Source organism: Camelus dromedarius, chromosome 4 (assembly GCF_036321535.1).
Source record: "Camelus dromedarius isolate mCamDro1 chromosome 4, mCamDro1.pat, whole genome shotgun sequence".
In the NCBI taxonomy this organism is placed as follows: domain Eukaryota; kingdom Metazoa; phylum Chordata; class Mammalia; order Artiodactyla; family Camelidae; genus Camelus; species Camelus dromedarius.
Window position 1 is genome coordinate 50,197,110 of NC_087439.1, and position 20,980 is coordinate 50,218,089.

The 20,980-nt window shown below is 36.4% G+C and overlaps 1 long non-coding RNA gene and 1 other non-coding gene across 7 annotated transcripts in view; one reads left to right on the plus strand and one right to left on the minus strand.

Annotated features, from left to right (window-relative positions):
- Positions 1-20,980, minus strand: part of LOC116153047 (uncharacterized) — a 402,633-nt gene that overhangs the window by 156,644 nt on the left and 225,009 nt on the right. The window lies entirely within an intron of this gene.
- Positions 10,658-10,811, plus strand: LOC116153229 (small nucleolar RNA SNORA62/SNORA6 family). The gene has a single exon (XR_004137012.1). It is a non-coding gene; the product is annotated as a small nucleolar RNA SNORA62/SNORA6 family (small nucleolar RNA).

The window sequence follows — 20,980 nt, forward strand, 5'->3', positions numbered from 1 at the left end:
AAGTGCTGGCAGTATTCCTGTTAAGTCACGCACTCCCCTACCCTGATAGTTGGGGAAAAGTTACAACTGTAACCACCAGCAAAGCTAGAACTACCTGAAACCTCCCCATCTCTCTGGTACCTCCTACCTGCTTTAAAAGCGGACACTCTCCTTTGGAAAAACTATTGTTGAGATATGCCCTAAAAACCACGATGAATTTAAACAATGAGGAGGCGCTATAAGTTCTGATTGATTTACTAATTTAGGGAATGACATATATACAACAGAAAAGTTCTTTAATTAAAGACATTTCAATGGAAGTTTGTACTAACTCTGAATTTTTCAATAGGACACAATATTTTCTGGCTATTCCATGTCATGATTTCACAATTGTCCATCTTGCCCCAACCTCTCTTCCCACCCTCTAACTGGGGCCCATCAAGAAGGCCAATGTGACTAATCTTGAACTTTGAAGTAACAGGAAGGTGGTCATATATACCCCAACATTTATTTGCTCCAGACTCTGAAACATATTGACTTGAAAGAGCTTTATGATTTTCTCAGGAAACTGGTGAAGTTATTGGATTGGGGCTGGGAATATGCCTTCTCCAAAAGGTGCAATTTATACTGAAAATATTTCAGGATATAAAGCCCTTGAGAATATGTCACTGCATTTTTTTCTCCCTTCATTGCAGGCATGTAAACTATGAATTACTGATGTTCTATGAATCTCCCTAGGTTCTGACAATGTTGCATTCCATCACATTACCAGTCTAGTAGATACAAGGGTAGAGCCTCCCTCTGGAGCTTACAGGTCCTTCATGAATGAAGAACGGCTGAGGCAGGAAAGATGACCTACTCTAGCGCCCATGATCAGCCTTCCAGACTTGATCTTGTTCCTTCACCTCAGGGTGTTCCACAGAACACTGAAATCACTGGTCTGCGTGGGGCAGAGGCTGGGGGAGAGGGTGCAGTGGGGGTATGAGTGGGGACCAGGCTGAGAGCTCAGGGGGAGAGCAGGGGATTTTCTCAAATGCTGAGGATGCGAAGGAGGGCGCCTGCAGCCTATTTCACCCACAGAAATTCACTCCCTGTATTCCAAACTCAAATTCAGCACATCGTGGGCATTTGGCCACACATGTACCATGAGTTTCTTTGTCATAAGCACACAAGTCAGAAATTGGAAATCCCCAAAGTCAGAAGTCCCTTGACAGTGGATTTCTTACAAATCTCAGTTTTCCCCTTGGGTCATCCCTGTAAGAGGATGTCTCCTATGTCCCCAACCCTAGTCCTACTCTGCTTTTCCTTCACTCTGATCTGGGTCACCTCATGAAGAAAACAACTTACAGATCAGCAGTGCATTTCTGGGTTTCTCTTATTTATTTGATTCTCAAACACAAAAGCCCAGATCCAGGATGGCACTATAAACCCCCTTAAACACAAAAATAAAACTTGATATTTCCATAAGGCCACAAAGAAAAGGTATTGGGTCTGACTTAGCTATTCCCCTGAGTTCTCTCCAGAAGTCAGGGGGAAGGAAAGCTATATTTCCCAGCATGGACACAGCGTACACCTTTATGACTGAAAGAGGATGTTTTTATTTGCACTGCATTATACCCATAAATTCCATCCACTCAGCAAGTCAAATTATTGCTGGCCTCCAAAATACATTAAGTTTGGGTTTAAATCAGTCACTTTTGAAGATATACTGCAGCCCACTTCCTAGCCATATTTGTAATATATTCACCCTGCAAATGTTCTTTAAAATGCATTGTTTGTGGAGTTGTCTTACTTCAGTCAGCCATGTGAAGATATAAGGAATATAAGCACTAATTTGCAGTTTCTTTGTGTGTGTGATTGCTCAGGATCCCTGCTCATGGAACTAATGGCTGCCAAAACGCTTTTGTGCTATGAGGAGAAAGAGCTCACTGAATCTGAATCAAATTAGAATTAGTGATATAATAGTAAACAGCAGTGGGAAAATATAGAGCCCTGAGCAGTTTCTGTTAAAATTTGGTAACAGCAAATAAGCTTTTCCAGAAAATAGTGGGAAGGGGAAAGCCAAGAAATTATTTGGGATGTTTAATGGTGTATGACTAGATTAAGGAATGCTTAATGGCAATGCTCAAAATTTCCTTCCCTTACCTAGAAGTCCTATTTTATGAAGTGTTACACATTTGAGTTCCTCATCAATTGTCATTCAAATAATTTCAACAAGATGAACTGATTCAGAGAAGGGGAAAGCTAGATCAATTATCATTTTAAGTGGCTGAGAAAGAGAGATAAAAGATTTCCATGGTTCCCTTGGGAAAGAAGGCCTGTTTTCTCTGAATTTGCCTTTGTTGAGTTGCTCTGGGCTTGAAGAGGGGAGACAGGCACCATGATGGGAGGGACATGCACCAGGGCCCCTATACATGCTCAGCGTTTCTCTAAGCTTAGGAAGGAAACTTGGGCCTTTCAAGCCTGGAAGAAGCAGGACATTCAGGCGGTTTTGCACCTGCCACTACTGTTTATGCCTACCTTATTTCAAAAGACTGATTTTTAAAGATAAAAGCTCCTAACACCTCACCAAGAAGGAAGACACGATATCATTACCCATGATGAAGGCAGCATCTTTAAAATAACATGACATGGATGGTTCTTTATATTTCTCAGAAATCAAGTACATATGTTTCCTTTTTAAGGCTGTTTGTGAGGCAATTTCCCATCTATGTACACAAGCCTACCATAATTAATATCTGGTCAATATTAAGATATGAATTTCCCATTACCCAAATGCCAGGGCCAATTGATATGTATAATATACCACATTCTCTGATAATCAAAATATTTCACATAGATTTGGGGTCTGTCATATTTAATCTCAAGATATAATAATACTAATAACAATTACCCGTTACCAGGAATCTTGCTGGGTACCTTACCTCCCTTATACAACTATCAACTGTATGATAGATATCATTTCCATTTGGCATTAAAGAGACTGAGGATCAGAGAGGTTAAACAGCTGGCTAGAGATCACAGAGCTAGTAAGAAGCAGTGCTAGAACTGAACCTTGGGTATTACTCACCCCAGAGCTGCTTCAATCACTACCTATGTTCTATCACCACGATTACTGTACCCTGGGGACCAGGGATTTGCTGGAGCCGCTTGTGTCAGTTTGGAAGAGCTGATTGTTAAAATTTTCAGGAAGTCTGAGAGCTGGTTGTTGTCCTGTTGGTGGCTTGAAATTGGCCACTGTGGGAGTATTTACACAATAGAAATAGGTGAACGCTACAAATAAGGGCTTTTTTTTTTTTTAAGAGAATGAACGTACCGGTTTTTAAACATTTACCAAGACATTGCTTCCGAGGAAGAACATTTCCAAGTGTCATAGAATTACTTGGCCCTTTCTTCCTTTCCATATTCTTGTCTCCAAAATGCATTACGTGTCAAAGTTAGCACTAAAGCATGACTAATACCCTGAAAAATGGTGCCGGGCTGTAGGCTAGGTGTGTCCCTACGCAATCTCAGCTTCAACGTCCAGTCTGGCCTGATTCTGCCCTTTCTCCTTATCCACTTACTTCCCTCACATGCCTGTGAACCACAAGGTGACTGACAGAGCAAATCAGTACATCAGATACAGCTGTTTTTGATGAAAAATTCTGTAAGCCAAATCCAGTTCCTGGATTCAAAATTAATAACCTCAGACTAAGGCACTGATTAGTTCTTTCTCATCTCTTACTTTCCATCAGGTGAATATAATATAAATCCAAGGAAAGATACATTCTGAACACAGAGAGCATCCCTTTATGTCCACAACCTGATTTCCACTGGGGAGAGTCACGCTTAATATTTTTTATTATTATACAATTAACATTTATTGAGTGCTAATAGTGAGCTTATATATTACACAGAGACCATTACTATACCTGGGTTCTTGGCAGACTGTAGGAACAGCATGTTTTTGATATCTTGGATGGCACCAAGCTCGCTATAATTTCCCAGTGAAGTCAGTTGCTCCTAATTTCCTGAACATCTGTGCATCAAATTCATTAAATGGCTAATGAATCCAGACATATAAGGTTCATAAAAATATTTATATCTGACATTAACAAAATGGCACTCCTGCTTTGTTCCTCTACGTGACACCCTTAAGACAATCGAGTTTTTGTCACTGGCTGGAACTTAGTAGAAGATGGTAAATGACTGAAATCAGTACTTTCATGTTTCTTCCATGGAAAGGAAGGATAAAGAAGCCAAGACTCAAAGTAGTCAGTGAATAAAGGACAAAGAAGAGGGGGATAGGAGCCAGGGACGGAAGCAAAGTTAGAAGATGTCCATAAAGTAATTCACATGAAGATCCCAGCAAGCATGGATTGAAGATTCACTAAGGGGAGAACTTTATGTGGGAGTAATCAGTGATTACATATGCCCCCAGACTCTTACACTACCACCAGCCAGGTCAGAGGGTCTCCAGGCTAAATCCATGCTTACAAAAAATTAATAATCATAATGCTCTATTCTTAGAAGTTTAAATATTCTAGCAAACACTATTTGCATGAACACTGAACTAAGAGTCAATTCTGGGGTTCTCTTCTGAACACTACATTCCCTGACTTGGTAATCTTGCACCTGTTACTGGATTTCTCTGTTGCCTCAGGCTCTTCCACCCCCATGCATAAAGTGAGTGGGCTGTAGGTTAGATTTCCCCCTACTTTCAAATCTAAAAGTTTTAGGCTTGTTCTACTGAGGAAAGCAGGAGGCTAGAAATTAGTGTCTGCCAATAGAACTTTAGTCTAAAGCTTAAAAACACTGCTCATTCTTGAGTTTGCACAATCTAAGGAAAGGGCTTCATCAGAGCCTAGCAGGAGAAACCTGCAATTTCACATCCTCTCTGCAGACGTTTTCCCTTCCCACTGAAAGCCAAGTTTGCAAAACAAGGGCAAATTTGGTCAGGAAGAGAAAACTGGGAACTCAGAGATCCAGAAGCTCTGAAACATCTTTCCCTGATTCACAGAGGAGCAATGCTTGCCAAGGAGCGTTGAGTTAGATGGGGAGACTGGGCATCACATCACCTAATGAGGGAACCCTGTAACTCTTAACAGGGATACAGGACCAACTAAAGGGCTTTATTTATCACGAAGACCATCCACTGCAGAAAGAGTTCAGGAGATGACTTCCAAATTGACTTTCTTAAGTAAAACTGTCTTGCTAACCAAAACTATACTTGCATTAATTATAAATGCTAGAGAGGATGTGGAGAAAAGGGAATCCTCCTACACTGTTGGTGCGAATGTAAACTGGTGCAGCCACTATGGGAAACAGTATGGAGGTCTTTTAAAAAACTAAAAACAGAGGTACCTTATGATCCAGCTCTCCCACTCCTGGGCATATATCCAGAAAAGACAAAAACTCTAATTTGAAAAGATACTCACATCCCAATGTTCATAGCAGTACTATTTACAATAGCCAAGACATGGAAGCAACTTAAATGCCCATTGACAGATGAATAGATAAAGAAGATGTGGTGTATGTGTATATATATATATATATATACACATGTTTATATATATGTTTATATATATATATATATATATATATAATGGAATACTACCCAGCCATAAAAAAGAATGAAATAATGCCATGCAGCAACATGGATGGACCTAGAGATTATCATACTAAGTGAAGTAAATCAGGCAGAGAAAGACAAATACCATATGACATCATTTATATGTGGAATCTTAAAAAATGATAGAAATGAACTTATTTACAAAACAGAAACAGACTCACAGACATAGAAAACAAACTTATGGTTAACAAAGAGGGGGAGGGATAAATTAGGAGTTTGGGATTAACAGATATATACTACTATATATAAAATAAACAACAAGGTCCTATTGTATAGCACAGGGAACTATATCCAATATCTTGTAATAACCTATAATGGAAAAGAATCTGAAAAAGAATACACACACACACATATATAACTTTGCTGTATATCAGAAATGAACACAATATTGTAAATCAACTATACTTCAATTTTTTTAAAAAAAAGTATACCTAAGCTGATTTGTTGCTTACTTCTGCTAAGTGCTGGACCCTCAGAAAATGCTCTTCAGTTATTTTTTATCTTGTTATGAAATGGTGAAAGAACTTCCATAGAGAAGGGAAAAATATAGAAGGGGTGAGACTCGGGATGCCCTAATGGGACACGTTTGCAGCTTTGTGACTTGTCCACAGTTTCATCACCTGGAGGGGCCTCCTGATACCTTTCACCGGCCCTTCCCCAGGGCAGCTCAACCTCCACCTGTGCTCAACAGTCCTGATAACTGCCTCACTCCAAAGTAATTGCCCCATGCTTCTCAACTTCTCCAGTGAAATCCATTTTATAATCAAGTACTGCTTTGTGATATTGCTCTTCTACCATCAAAGTATTATTCAAAATTATTATTATTATTATTATTATTATTATTATATTTTACACATGCACAGTTTATTGTCCTGATTTGATTATAAACTCCTTGAGAGCAAGTTCTGTGTTATTCATCCCAGAGTGTTCCCACAAGATCCTGGTGAGTTCCCAGAGTAGTCCCTGTACCTTAGTTTTTTCATCTGTAGAATGGAGATAATGGCAGTCCTTACTTTATAGATCTATTGTGAGGAGAAAATAAGATTATGAGGAGTAAATTATGTCTGATTCAATAAATGCTGGATAGCATATTCGTATTATTAATATTATATTAGAGCAAAGGAAAAATATAGGGCTAAAAATGAACAAAACTGAAACCTGGTTCCATTTCTACCAAATAGTAGCTTTGTGACTTTCAGAAAGTCAATTAAATTCTCTGAGCCTCAAATTCTTTATTTATAAAAATCAGAAATACAACACTCCCTGCCAACTTTCTGTTGCTGTGAAGATCAAGTAAATACTTTCAAGGTGTTATACAAATGTATCATTTATTGGTACTCAGCAAATATTATTCGATTCGAGAATTATGCTGCCCTTATTTTATTACTCAAACAGCTTCTTTCTCCCCTTTGAGCTGACAGGGCACCAGTCATGCATCTTATGGGCTTGGAGAGGGAAATGTGGTACTTTGGATCCTCTGAATTTCCAACAACTAGTTTGTGTTTCAGTGACTCACAGCATCCTGCCTCCTATGGCCGTAGTCCAGGCTTCTCAGCATTTACTTTAAAGGAATATTTCTATAATACCAGAGCAACCCAAATAAAAATGTTAAATGTCTACCAGCTAACCTGTTTTATTTAAAACAAGTAAAATATAGTTTTAAATTGCTAGTTGATCAACTCTGCTGGTGTAATAGTTTATGCCCATACACTCCCTTATGAGAGAATCATAAGGGAGACAGAAAGCACTACACACCCCAGGGATGTCCCAGTGTGCCTCCCTCAAGGACAAAAATCTCCAGCCTGGGCACAGAGGAGCCTCAGCAGAGGCACAGAATGGGGTTCCCAGCCCATGTCTATGCAAGGCCATCACTTCCAGGAAAAGCTAAATGCATCACAGATTAAACTGCACAATTTGATTTCCTGATTTCTTATGATCTAAACTTACTCCTTTTACCTGCAAACCATAAAAATGATCATTCTTACCTTTCCAATCTCATGTTATCCAGTATTAGTCATCTAAGTTATATTAGCAACACACCAAATATTCATTCATTTATCAAATAATTATTTAACACGTCTATGTGCAAGGCACTGGGGCATACAAAATGAATGACAACGTGTTTGGTGTGTTTTAGACAACTCATCTTAGTCTCTGTGGAGATTTGTTTATTTGGTGTTGTGCAGACATAGTTTACAATGTATCCATTAAAAGTACTTCTTATTTGGCAATGCTTCCTACGTAATTAGTTTAGCATCCCCCCAAAACAGTACATTTTAAAAAAAAGAAAGTATTATTCAAGTAATAACACATGGTTAAAATACTTAGAATTTAGCGTTTCTAAATTAGTTTAGCATCCCCCCAAAACAGAACATTTTAAAAAAAAGAAAGTATTATTCAAGTAATAACACATGGTTAAAATACTTAGAATTTAGTGTTCTTATCCCTCTTTAAAGACAATGAAAGGTAAAAGATTATTTGGAAAAATTATTTGATACTCTGATACGCTCACACTTCTTGCTTCCTGTTTTTACTACAAGTGCATTTTTACCAGGTATAACAAAACAACCCAATAAAAAGATAAAGTATGGTTGAAGTATACAGGCTTTATGATTTTTCTTGAAATTACTCTGCTTTTATAGAGGATGATATTCATGCTAGCAAAAGCTATAAAAAAATATGGAAATGTAAAAGAAGAGAAATTATGGGATTTATCTATGGACCCTGGTACATTAAACCCTTAACATATTTGAAATATGACAACAACCTAGACCCTCAACATCAGGATCATAAAGGGAATTTTAATGGTGACCTGTGCCTTCACTTACAAGATTTGAATTTTTGTTCTTTTAAAGGTTATCTTAAACATATTTGACAGCAATTTGTCACTTTAACCAATAAGATGAAAACATTTGACATTTGTGCTGCGAGTTTACCCATCCTGACCTGACATGCAACAAGTAGAAGCTGGTCCTTGGCTTCCGCTTTTGACTTCCCATAAAGTGGGAGCCTAGGCCACGCCACCAGGCTGGAAATCACAGCAGCAGCAATCACACCTGTGGGACAGTTCTAACTCCTCTGTCAGTGAAAAAGCTGTACCTGTGCTTTGGGGTCAGTCTTGAATCTGCAAGCTATTGGGGAGCAATGCAGTCATTCCTCCAGCTGCCTCCTCTCTCGGCCTCCTAACTGAGGTGCCAGCTGACCCACTGGTCCTCTCTAAAGGGTGGTAGGAAAGGCTAATGCACTCAGCATATACCATTTCTGCGGGATTGAGGACATGATCATCAAGGCCCATCAAGATCTTGAGGAATAAAACCAGGGTGGTCAGACAGGCAGCAACAAAATGAATACAATGCTTGTATTACGTCAACCCGAAAGAATGGCTATAAGGTTTAAATCCAAGCTTGGGAAAAAGAGGAAGCGAGAAGTGAGAACAAAGGAAATCATGGGGCACCAGGGGACCTTTGGAGAGTGGGAGGTAAAGAGGTAAGAGACAAAGCACAATTCCCAAATCTGTCTTTTCTCTTCATTCCACTGGGCATCTTCTAGCTCTTTACTTATATATCACATATGCGACATGAATTGGTATATAAAAGCAACCTGGTAATTAATTTTTAAAATAAAAAGACCCTAAGGAGTTCCAATTTAAAATGGCATCTTGCTAATAGCCCTGATACAGTCTCTTCCACTAAAACACACACACATGCTAAAAGACACATTCACTAAAAGACAAATATTTACATTGCCACCAAAAATTGAGATTGACAGTCAACTCCTTACCACTAACTGTAAGGTCAATGAACCTGAATTTTAAAAGGCAATTAGTGGCCCACCTGTGCTTGCCACCAGACGTAGAGAAAGCCCACCTGTCTGAAGTTAGAAAGGCCCATTATACCTTCCCCACTGTCTGCCACCTGGCTCATTAAATCAGAAAGCCATTCTTCTACTATATAAGTGCTCCTTTTTAAGCTGAAGTGTTATTTTCCTTCCATATCCAACCCCTCAGCCACAGCCTTTTCCATAAAAACAGTCAGGGCAGCTACTCAGAAAAGAACTGATCTGCAAGAGGGAATAAGGAAGCAAGTTTGGGGGAACCAGGAAGGTGTCCCCATGAAGAAAGCACAATATAAGAGAAGAGAGAACAAAAAAAATCTCTGGCTACCATATATACTGAATACAAATTTTGTGTAGGAAAGAAAGGCAAAGGCAATGAGGCAGGAAAGAGCTAATACTGGGGTGACACGGAATGAAAGCAAGTCAAAAACCAGAAAGTGAGCTAGTTAACTTTGGACATCAACTTGCCTTCTGGATGTAGCTCTGTAAAGGGATATGAACCCATATTCACATGAACAGGAAGTACAATCTGCTGGAAATACCACATTGGGCTAGATCTCCTGTATTAGGAAAAATGACAAGAAGAATAACTAACAAATGCATTTTGATAAATGATATAGAGATAAAGAATATCATCCTAAAGACTCAGAGGGAGCACGGACATGGAAAATGATTTATCACAGGACCTGGAAGACATTTTCAGAGAAAGTTCTTCCACCATCAGTGGAATTCAAGAAGTAATGGCCTCTGTGGAAAAGGAGTAGATACCCATGACAAGAGAACAGGTCACAAGAAAGAGACAGCAAGGTAAGATGGAAAGAAAAATGTGTGAGATAAAAAAGGATTGATGTTATTGCAAATCAACTATACTTTAATTAAAATAAATAATTAATTAATTGTTTAAAAGAACTACTACAACTCAATAACAACAAAAGAATAAAAATTTAAAATGGGCAAAGTATTTGAATAGACATTTCTCCAAAGAAAATATACAAATGGCCAAGAAGCATATGAAAAGATGCTCAACACCACTAATCATCAGGGAAATGCAAATCAAAACCACAATGCAATATCACCTCATACCCATTAGGACGGCCTCAATCAAAAAGCAGAAAATAATAAATGCTAGCAAGGATCTAGAGGAACTGGAATACTTGTGAACTGTTGGTGGGAGTATAAAATGATGCAGCTACTATGGAAAACAGTACAGAGATTCCTCAGAAAATTAAAAATACTGCACATTGTTAGAGTTTGAAGTTGAGGCCACTGGTTGGCTGATGAACTCACAAGTGTAGGTAGTGTGCTACATGAGGGGCAGGTTTTTCATTAACATCACAAGGGTCTCTGGCCCAATGAGTAGAGTTTGATAGTAATACTTGCTACAAGCCAAAAAAAAAAAAAATTAAAAATAGAACTACCATATGAGCCACAAATCTCTCTCTTAGGTGTATGTATATATACAAAAGAATTGAAAACAGGATCTTGAAGAAATATTTGTATACCCATGTTCATAGCAGCACTATTCACAGTAACCAAGAGGTGGAAGCAACCCAAATGTCCATCGACAGATGACTGGATACACAAAACATGGTATATATGTATAATGGATACCATGCAGCCTTAAAACTGAAGGAAATCCTGTCATATGCTACATAGATGAAACTTGAGGATATTAATAAACGAAATAAGCCAATCACAAGAAGACAAATACTAAATGATTCTACTTATATGAGGTATCTAAAGTAATCAAACTCATAGAAGCAAAGAGGAGAATGGTGGTTACCAGGGGGCTGGGAGAAGGAGAAGCAGGGAGTTGTCAGTGGGTGTAGAGTTTCAGTCATACAAGATGAAAAGTTCTAGAAATCTGTGTGACAACAATATGTGTATAGTTAATAATACTGTACTACACACTTAAAAATCATTAATCTTACGGGGTTTTTTAAACTACTACCACCACCACAATGACAACAAATTTTAATGGGCCTAAGAGATGGCATATTTGAAAATACAATGCATATTTTTAACTTGCAAAAAAAAATAAAAAGGATTGATGTAAAACCAAACTGCAATGATAGAATTAAAATCTGCACTTGAAGTCCTGTGGAACATAAATCAGATAACCAAGTTACTAAAGTAGGAGCCCAACCTGAGAAAATCTTATGGTATATAGAAGAAAATAACAAAGATGAAAATGATGAAAAAGAAGATAAAAATGTGTAGAAAATCTAAAAATTGTACATGTTTTTCAAGAAAAACTTACAGAAAAATTAAACATTTTTAACCTTAAAAAGTGTTAGAATATGCAGATCAAGAAACCACTACATTCCAGGCAAAAGTAATATAGTAAGACATAATCTAGAAGCAACTCTGAGAACTTCTGAAGGTCACAGATGAATGAAAGTAGCCTATAAGCAAGGGAGCAAGCAGGGGAGAAGTTTATTCTTAAAAGAATCAAACAAGCCTCAGGTTTCTCCTTTGCCATAGTAAATTCCATATAGACAAAAAGGACATCTACAGAATTTTTGAAGAAAACGTTTCTATCCAGAATGTAATGCCCTGATAAGTCATCTTTCCAATGCAAAAAAAAAACCCAGAAAGTCAATTTCAGATATGAAAGTGCTTAGAAAATAATTTCCCAAAACCTTTTTGAAAAAAGACACACTCCTTTTGACTGAGAGATGATTTGAAATAAACAGCATAAGACTGAAACTATTGTGCTTTTGAAGGATTAGCCATGAGCAGTGAAAGAAGTTACACATTTCAATTACATTAAATAATCGTTGCAAAATTTGTTAAGAACAGAAAGCAAATGTCAAAAAATATCCATAAATGAAAAAAGTTATATAAAAAATAGCAATAATATGTGTCTTAAATCTTAAGTTTATATTAACAAAGATGCAGAAGTGATAGAGGAAAGAATAAAATTATACTAAGTTTCTGATCATATATAAGGGTATTTTGAAGTTACTATGGCTTGATTCTTGATTTTAAAATTTTGGGGACTATAGGGAATATTTCCTAAAACAATTTGAAGGCAACCAATGTAAAGTGTTTAAATACAATAAAAATGTATAACATTTAAATTTTATATATTTAAAATGATAAATTTTAAAATAATAAGATTATCTTCAAGATTACCTTAATAGAGAAATAAAAGTAAAATTTTAAAGTAAGTAAATAAAACATACTGCATAGAGCAAATAAAAGATAAGGAAATGGCAAAATGTCAGAAAGAGGACAAAACATATAAATTATGAGAAAAATTGTAAATGGGTTAAACCAGCTCATTTAAAAGGGCCAATAATTTCAAACTGGTTTCAGAAATAAAATTCAACTGTATGCTGCTTAAAAGAAGCCCACCGTAAACTAAGTGAATTAAATATTACACATATTTAAACAATAATAAATGGGCAAAACCAGTAACTTTGAACTTTTAAAAACACTCTCCTATACTGTTACAAAGAAAACCAAGTCCTTAATTATAGGCTTAGATTTGAAATAATATAACTAAGAAATATGACTACGAATATTAATAAAAATTATATGGGAGGTGGCCAAAATTCCAATCAAGAATGAATTCATACCCTTCAATGAATTATTAAATCAAGTATAAAAATAAATAGATAATTTGACAAGTTGATTAATCTGATAATTGACAAATTGAAAATGATAATGACAATGGTGATGATGTTTGAGCACTTGCCATGAGTCAGGTACTGAGCCAAATACTTACATAATTATCTGTTTGAACCCTCACATTATTCTTAAGAGGTGGATATTACTAATTGTATTTTATAAGTAAAGAAATTAAGATTTCAAGACATTAAATAATTTGTCCAAGATCATACAGCTAGTAAACGACAAACTCAAGATTTATTTCAGGTTTATCTGACTCCAAAACCTGTGCCTTTAATCACTGCTGTTACAGGATTAGAAAACAACGAAGAATCCGAATGATAAATACAAACAAAAGCTGGCTCTTTGGGAAAACAAGGTCTGGTAAACATAATATAGAAAACAGAGATTAAAAGAACTATTCTTTATGATAATAAATTTGTAAATATTGATGAACTGGATTATTTCATAATAAAATATAAATTATCAATTGTGTCAAGAAGAAATAGATCATCTGAACAGACAAATAACTGTGGGAAAAATGGAAAATTATCAAAGGCACAATGGCTAGAATGATTTACCAGTCAATTTTTTTAAAGTTTCAAACAGTAAAAACTATCAGTGGGTAGATCAATGGAATGGAATAAATAGCCTAGAAACACACATGATATATAAATGGAATTAGCATGTGATAAAGGTGCTGACACAGTCAGTGGGGAAAGAATTATGCAGACAATGCAGCAGGATAGCTATGCAGGACAGAGAAGAGGACAGGAATTACATCCTTCCCTTACACCACACACATGCACACACACACTTTAAAGATGTAAATGTAAACTTGAAGAAATTAAATTATTTCAAAACCTTTGAAAATAGATAATATATAATGTAAGGATCAGGGAAGATTTTCCAGGCATAAAGGTAATGGAAAATATCAAAAACATAAAAAGTCAATAGGCTTGACTACATTAAAAAAACTAAATTTCTCTATTTCAAAAGAAATATAAATAAGATTTAAAAGGAAACAGACTGGGAAAATAATTTTTTTAATGTGACAGACAATATGTCAATATACCTTGTGTACAAGACTCCATGTAGTGGATTTCTCTAGTTTAGGAGCCCACTTCAAACACCCCTGCCATCTGGAGGATATTCGTTATGGATGGGTTGCCACCCTTGCGCACTGGCCAGTGGCGGGAGGACATGTGATCCAAACAGTCAAACTATGCTGAGCCTTTCCCTTTTTGAAGGTGAGACAGAAAGGCATAGAATCTACTAAAGGTTATTCACAGATGCTGTGGTAGAATTCAGAAGCCAGAGGATTCACTGCCAAGCAATCATGGTGCCAGTGGTCATGGTGCCAACCATTGTCCAGCAGTTGTACTGGTAGCTGTGGTGTCTTAACTGCTTCTGTGGCAGGATGGCAATTGTGCCTTGTCTTCCTTGGCTCCTGCCAAGGCCTGCTCTCAGCCTTCCCATCACCCCTACCCAACACCCTTAGCAACCAATTATTTTTCTTCTTAAATTAACTGGCATCAGTTCCTGTCATTTGCAACTGAGGATCCTGACTAGTACACCTCTCTAAATAAATGGTCTGCGGATATAAAATGGAAAGTCGTAGAAAAAGAAATACAAACTGTTAATAAGGATTGTTAAGGTATCCGATTTCACTATATCAGATAAATTACTTCTAGAAAATCACAGCAATAATTTGGGGATACAATTAGCATATTTCTTTATTAATGACTATTTGAATCAGTAAAGATGTGGAGAAATGGTAGGTGCACAAATTTATACAATCTTTTTAGAAGGCAATTTGAGTATATATACCAAAAACCGTCAAGATGTCCATAATTTTTTGACATACTAATTCTTATACTAGGAATTTATCTTAATAAATATTTATGCAAAGATTTTTGTATAAGAATATTGATTTTAGCTTTGTTCTTTAAAGTTAAAAAATATAAGCAAAAATTTGTTCAACAATATGAAAATGGTTAAGGATGTACAGTAAAAGCATTCTCTATGCACTTTCACTTAACTAACTTGCCTGACCCATCAACACTCCTTTTTCCCTCTGTGAAACACATTGAACATTTCTCATTCAGACATCTATGCACTTTCCTCTCCTGCAATTGGATGGATACTTATCAAGATAGGGATGTGTTTCTGCCTAAGCCTTTGTACAAACTTGGTACCTGCTGCTGTTATTAGGAATGCAAAAAGAAACACAAGAGTTGTTTCAGTGAAAGTTAAATTGAATGCTTTGCAAAATTTAGGTAAAAGCAAATTGCTTAAAAGAAAAGAAAAAAAGGAAGGAAGAAAGAGAAGGAAAAGAAAGGAAAGGAAGTTACTGGAACTAGGCAACAGCAATCACTGGGGAAAATCAATAAAGTCTAGAGCAGTGATTCTCAAGATTTTTGGTCTCTACGCTCTTAAAAATGATTGAGAAACTTAAATAGCTTCTGCTTATGTGGGAAATATCTGCTGATATTTGCCATATTAGAATTTAAACTGAGATTTTATAAACAATTAACTTTGAATTCATTTTTAAAATAATAATAAATCATTACATGTTAACATAAATAATATATTTTTATGACAAGTAAATATATTTCCAAAAAATAGAGTGGTGACATTGTTATAAATCTCTAATGCCTGGATTAATCAAAGGCAGTGGATATTCATATTGCTTTAGTGTTCAATCTATTCTGGTATCTCAAGCCATGTAGCCTCTAGAAAACCCTGCTGTAGACTGAGAGAGGCTTCCTTCACATAGCTTAATGCTTTTAGGTTTTGTTCATGTTGTAGCACGGGTCAGCACTTCATTTCTTTGTGGCTAAATAATATTGCATTGTATGTCTATACCACATTTTGTTTATTCATTCATCACTTACATTCTAGATTTCTGGACACAGCGATTTGACAGTTAAACCAACTAAAACAAATAGCAAGTGAATCAGTAAAATTCAGTATCCAGGAAAATGACCCAGTAAAATGACCAGTAACCAAAAAACAAATCTGTAAAATTTAGCTCATCGAGTCCATCTAAGACTTTTTGACTTAATTTGCATCACTGCCATGAAAACTCTAATTCCTTGCTTTCTGTAAATAGTAAAACACCATCAGACAGGCTTCTTTAAAAAGTTAGAAATAAATATTTCACCTTTTATTGGAATCATTTCTTGTTTATTTTCTGCTTTTTTAATAGAAATCAAGAATATTTCAATTCTTTCTAGAATCTTTTATCCTTCAACTCATCTGCAAGTCTTTTAGTCTAGATTCCCTCAACCATAAACTACAGAATACAGGTATCTCTGATACTCAGGTAAGGTGCCAGTGGGAAGCCTAGTTTTCCCTTCACTGGGGCTCTGGGACTTGTGCTTGTTTTCTTCATATGTAGACATTTAAATAGATGACCTCTGTGGTCCTAACCAGCTCCAGGACTCTATGATTCTGGCTTTTTGTTTGTGTGTAGCCACCACCACCACCCCATTCCACACACCCCCTCACCTGCCACCACCCCATTCCATTCAAGTCAGGGAATTTAGATGGGACTACACTTCCTGTAGCTCTAGTGGCAGGAGGAAATGGAACAAGGGGACAGTGGCATCATATTACAACAACCCCAGATGTTTATATAGCACTTTACAGTTTACAAAACAATTCTCCATGCAATTTCTCATACAGGTCCCCATGACAGCCCCTTGAGTAGGTCCGGCATTTTATCAAGGCAGAAACTGAGATTTGGGAAGTGGTCCAAGTTCATATTGTCAAGCAATAGGCCCTGAGGCTCCTGTCTCCTAGCCTGTGTTATTGCATCGTCTCACTGCACCACTCCACCTCACATGGCACTGGGACAGTGAAGAATGAGCAGCTGAGGGCAAGTATTGATTACTTGCAGGTGCTTACAGTGGTCACAGGATGGCTGTTCACTGACATGCCTTTGCCGAGTAGGAACAAAGGAGAGGTTGAAGACGGGAGTAAAGAGACAACTGAGTGCACTCAAGGCCAACACCACTGCACTACATGAAGAACACTTACTACCACAAGCGCATCACTTAATTGAAAGCTTCTGAGAAATGAGAGTTTCCAAACTGACTGTGGAGGATCACTTAAACTTGGCACTACCCTTCCAGTCCCAGAACTTCCCACTGGACCATTGCTTGGTGAGTGATGGTCTTCACTCTGAGCTTCTAGGAGTGGATAAGTTGCTATTTAGATACCTGTAGACAGGGAAGGCACACCACCACGAGTAAGCCATACAGAGAATAAGCAAACTGCCTTGCTTGGCATTTCAATCCATTTCAACACCCATTAGTTTCCCTAAAATTTCCATCAGATTCTAAGACCTATATTTTGCTAGCACTTTTATTAACACCATTCCTTCACGTACATCATCTGTGTACATGTCAGGTGTTTCACATATAATATTTCATTGCATCACACCTGTGATGTAGGCATTATTATCCCCATTTTCAGATGGGCAAATTGGGCTCATAAATATGAATAACTTGCTCAAACTACTTAGAGATAGATCTGTCTCACTAAATAGAGATAGATCTCTTTTGTTTCAAATCTATTTTCTTTATTACTAAAATGCAGTACCTCTATTTTAACACTCTTAGAATTTCAATTGAAATCTTGCTGCAGTTGAATTACACAGGACATTTTGAAGAAGTTCATATTAGTAAAAATTTGTGAACATTCTAATTTCCAAATAGGCTGATAATATGCTTACGATAAATTCCATTAAGGAAATAATGAGGCTGCCTTAAAAAAACACAGCTGCAACGGGTATTCTCTCTCTGCCTCTTACTTCATGCTGTATTTTATTTAGATTGCATAGAACTGAGGAAATCAGTAGGTGCAAATATCTTTTAATAATGGTTTTAATAGTCTTTTAGTAATGGTTTGTGATCTCAGGTCGCACCTTGATTAAATAGATATGACAGAAAGAACTTCATTCTGTCTGCAAAAAAAAACTTGTTAACCTGATTGCAGAAACTGACATTAATTTTCTCCAGTGTGTTAAAAATTGTTACATGTGACATTTTAGTGTGCGTGTTGTGTTTATTACAATTTTAGTAATAGTTTAAAGTGTATTTAATATTTTAGAATGAATTCTCCCCAAATTGATTTATAAATTCAATACTATCCTAATTAAAGTCCCAGCAGTCTTTGAAGAAATTGACAAGCAAGTGCTAAAATTTGTATGGAAATGAAGATTTAGACTAGTCATAACAACTTTAAAAAAGAATAATAAGGTTGAAGGATTTACCCTACCTGTTAATGAGACTTACAAGAAAGCTACCATCAAGACAGTATGGTATTAGAGTAAGGAAAAATACTTATAGATTAGTAGAACAGAATAGAGAGTCTAGAAATAAAACCAAATTTAAATAGTCAATTGATTTTTTGACAGATGCCAAGATAATTAAATGGGAAAATTAGAAAAAGTGCTGGAACAATTGAATATTCGTAGCAGAAAAATTTGAAACTCTACCCTTACCTTACAACACATACAAAAATGAACTCAAACTATATCATAGATTTAAACATATTAACTAACACTATTTAATTTCAGGAAGAAAATACAGAAGAAAATGTTTGTGACATCCACTTAGAAAAAGCACAAAAGCACAAATCATAAAAGAAAATATTTATTAAATTGACTTTTTCAAAATAATAAAAGTTTTCACTGTTAAAAAAGAGCCTAAAAAGACAAAAAGGCATCATTTCACAGTACAGGATATATAAGTCAAGTCATTATGCTATACACTTTAAACTTACAGAGGGTTCTGTGTCAATTACATCTCAGTACAAGTGAGGAGGGGGAGTCAAGCAAAAGACTCTGATATGTAAAACATGTATCTAACAAAAGACTTGTATCCAGAATATACAAAAAATTTTCTTCCAACTCAATAAGAAGGAAACAACCCAACAAAATGGGGAAAAGATGTGAACAGACATTTCACAGAAGACACACAAATGCCAATAAGCATATGAAAAGATGCCCAACATCACAAATTATGAGGAAAATGCCAATTAAAACTACATGAACTATTTATCACACATTTGACAATAAAGTTATTGGTGAGAAGGCGGGGCAACCAGAACTCTCAATCTCATACATTGCACATGTGAAAGTATAAAATGAAACAGTTTCATATAGGGTTAAACACATATATGTCATTTGACCCAGCAGTCTCTTATCTCCTAGATATCTACCCAAAAGAAATAAAAACGTATGTCCACACAAAAGCTTTCACATGAATAATTATAACAGTGATATTCATAATAGTCAATAACTGGAAACAAAACAAGTATTGATTAGTGAATGGAAAAACAAATTGTTGTATATCCATACTATGAAATACTATTCAGCACTAAAAGAAACAAAGTATTAACACACTCAACAACATGGTTGAATGTCAAAAATATTATGCTAAGTGAAAAAAAGTTCAACACAAAGGACTACATACTATGATTCCATTTATATGAAATTCTAGAAAAGGCAAAACTATAGTAACAGAAAGCAAGTCAGCAGTTGCCTTGGAGCCAGGAGTTGAAGGAATGGATTGACTGCAAGGGGCACAAGGGAACTTTTTAGCATGATGGAAATGGTCTATCTTGATCATGGAAATGGTTACACAACCATATATGATTACCTAAATTCATTAAAGTGTACACTTAGAATTTTATCCTATGTGAAGTATACCTCAATGAAACTGGGGTAAAAAATTTTTTTAATTACTCGGGTTTCAGAAGCTCTTAAAAAGAAAATGTTCTAGCATTAGAACAGTGTTCCCTTCTGCAAAAGAGTATCAAGGAAATAGACACAGAAGTTACTACAATATATGTAAAAGATTGACTTCTTAATGCTATCTGCCTTCTTTAATCTTTTTTTGTCCCTTAATCTCCATCTCAAGAAAAATTAGAAATAAATCGATTACACCTTACTTTTGGCCGACTTTAATATATACAAAACTACTGAATATTAAATAGGTTCCCAGAGAAAAAATTTTGTTACAGGAGACTTTTTCATTGGACCACAGCTGCTTAAGGTGTTTGAAGACAGTGAGAAACAGCTTGTTTTGGTTTGTTAGTTTTTTTGGGGTTTGAGGGTTTGGGGTTTTTTGGGGAGCGGGGGGCAGTGCTTAGCTATTTCATCATGCTTTCTTATTGCCACAAAGCATATTTATGATTCATCAGTCAACTAGTGTCAGATAATTAGCCATTAATGTACTTCACCTGTACTGTGATGAAAAGAATATCACAACTTGCAAGAGATCCCCTTGAAGATGAAACTGAAAGAAATTGTGGCCACATGTTGTTTCAAACCTGTATTCATTACACCTCCTGACTGCATGTCATCCAAGAGAGGCCAAACAGATGTGTAAAAATAGCTGTTTAACAGGGGGGAAAATACTGTAAAATTGTTTATGGCAGGACAGCGGGTTCTTATAGGCAAAGTAAATTACAAATAGATTTCTCAATTACTTTTTAAAGCCTGGTATTTGATTCTTATATAACAGTCAAAAATCAATTTTGCATGGAATTTATGTGAATGCCTCATTATTAATAAAACAGCGGTTGGCGGCTGCTACTTCCTCCCCACAAAAGCAGCACGCAGTGGGGAAGCACTCACGTGCCAGGCCATGCGATCCTTTATCTTCTTATCCTCTGCTTCAGCATCATAAAAAAAGGGAGGGAAGAAATGAATTCCAAGCAAATTTTAGGCATAGGGTTCTGGCAGCACCTCTTTCAAGGGGCCTGGGAGGAGTACCTGAGAGTACTTGGTGGCAGGTGTTGGAGTAGTCCTTGGTCCCCCACTCCCTGCTCATTTTGTACCTTGAAGGATTTTTTAAAAATAAACTTCTTAAGCAAATAACTCCAGTTGTTGAAAACGACAATGACCTCCATCTCTCGTTCTATCCC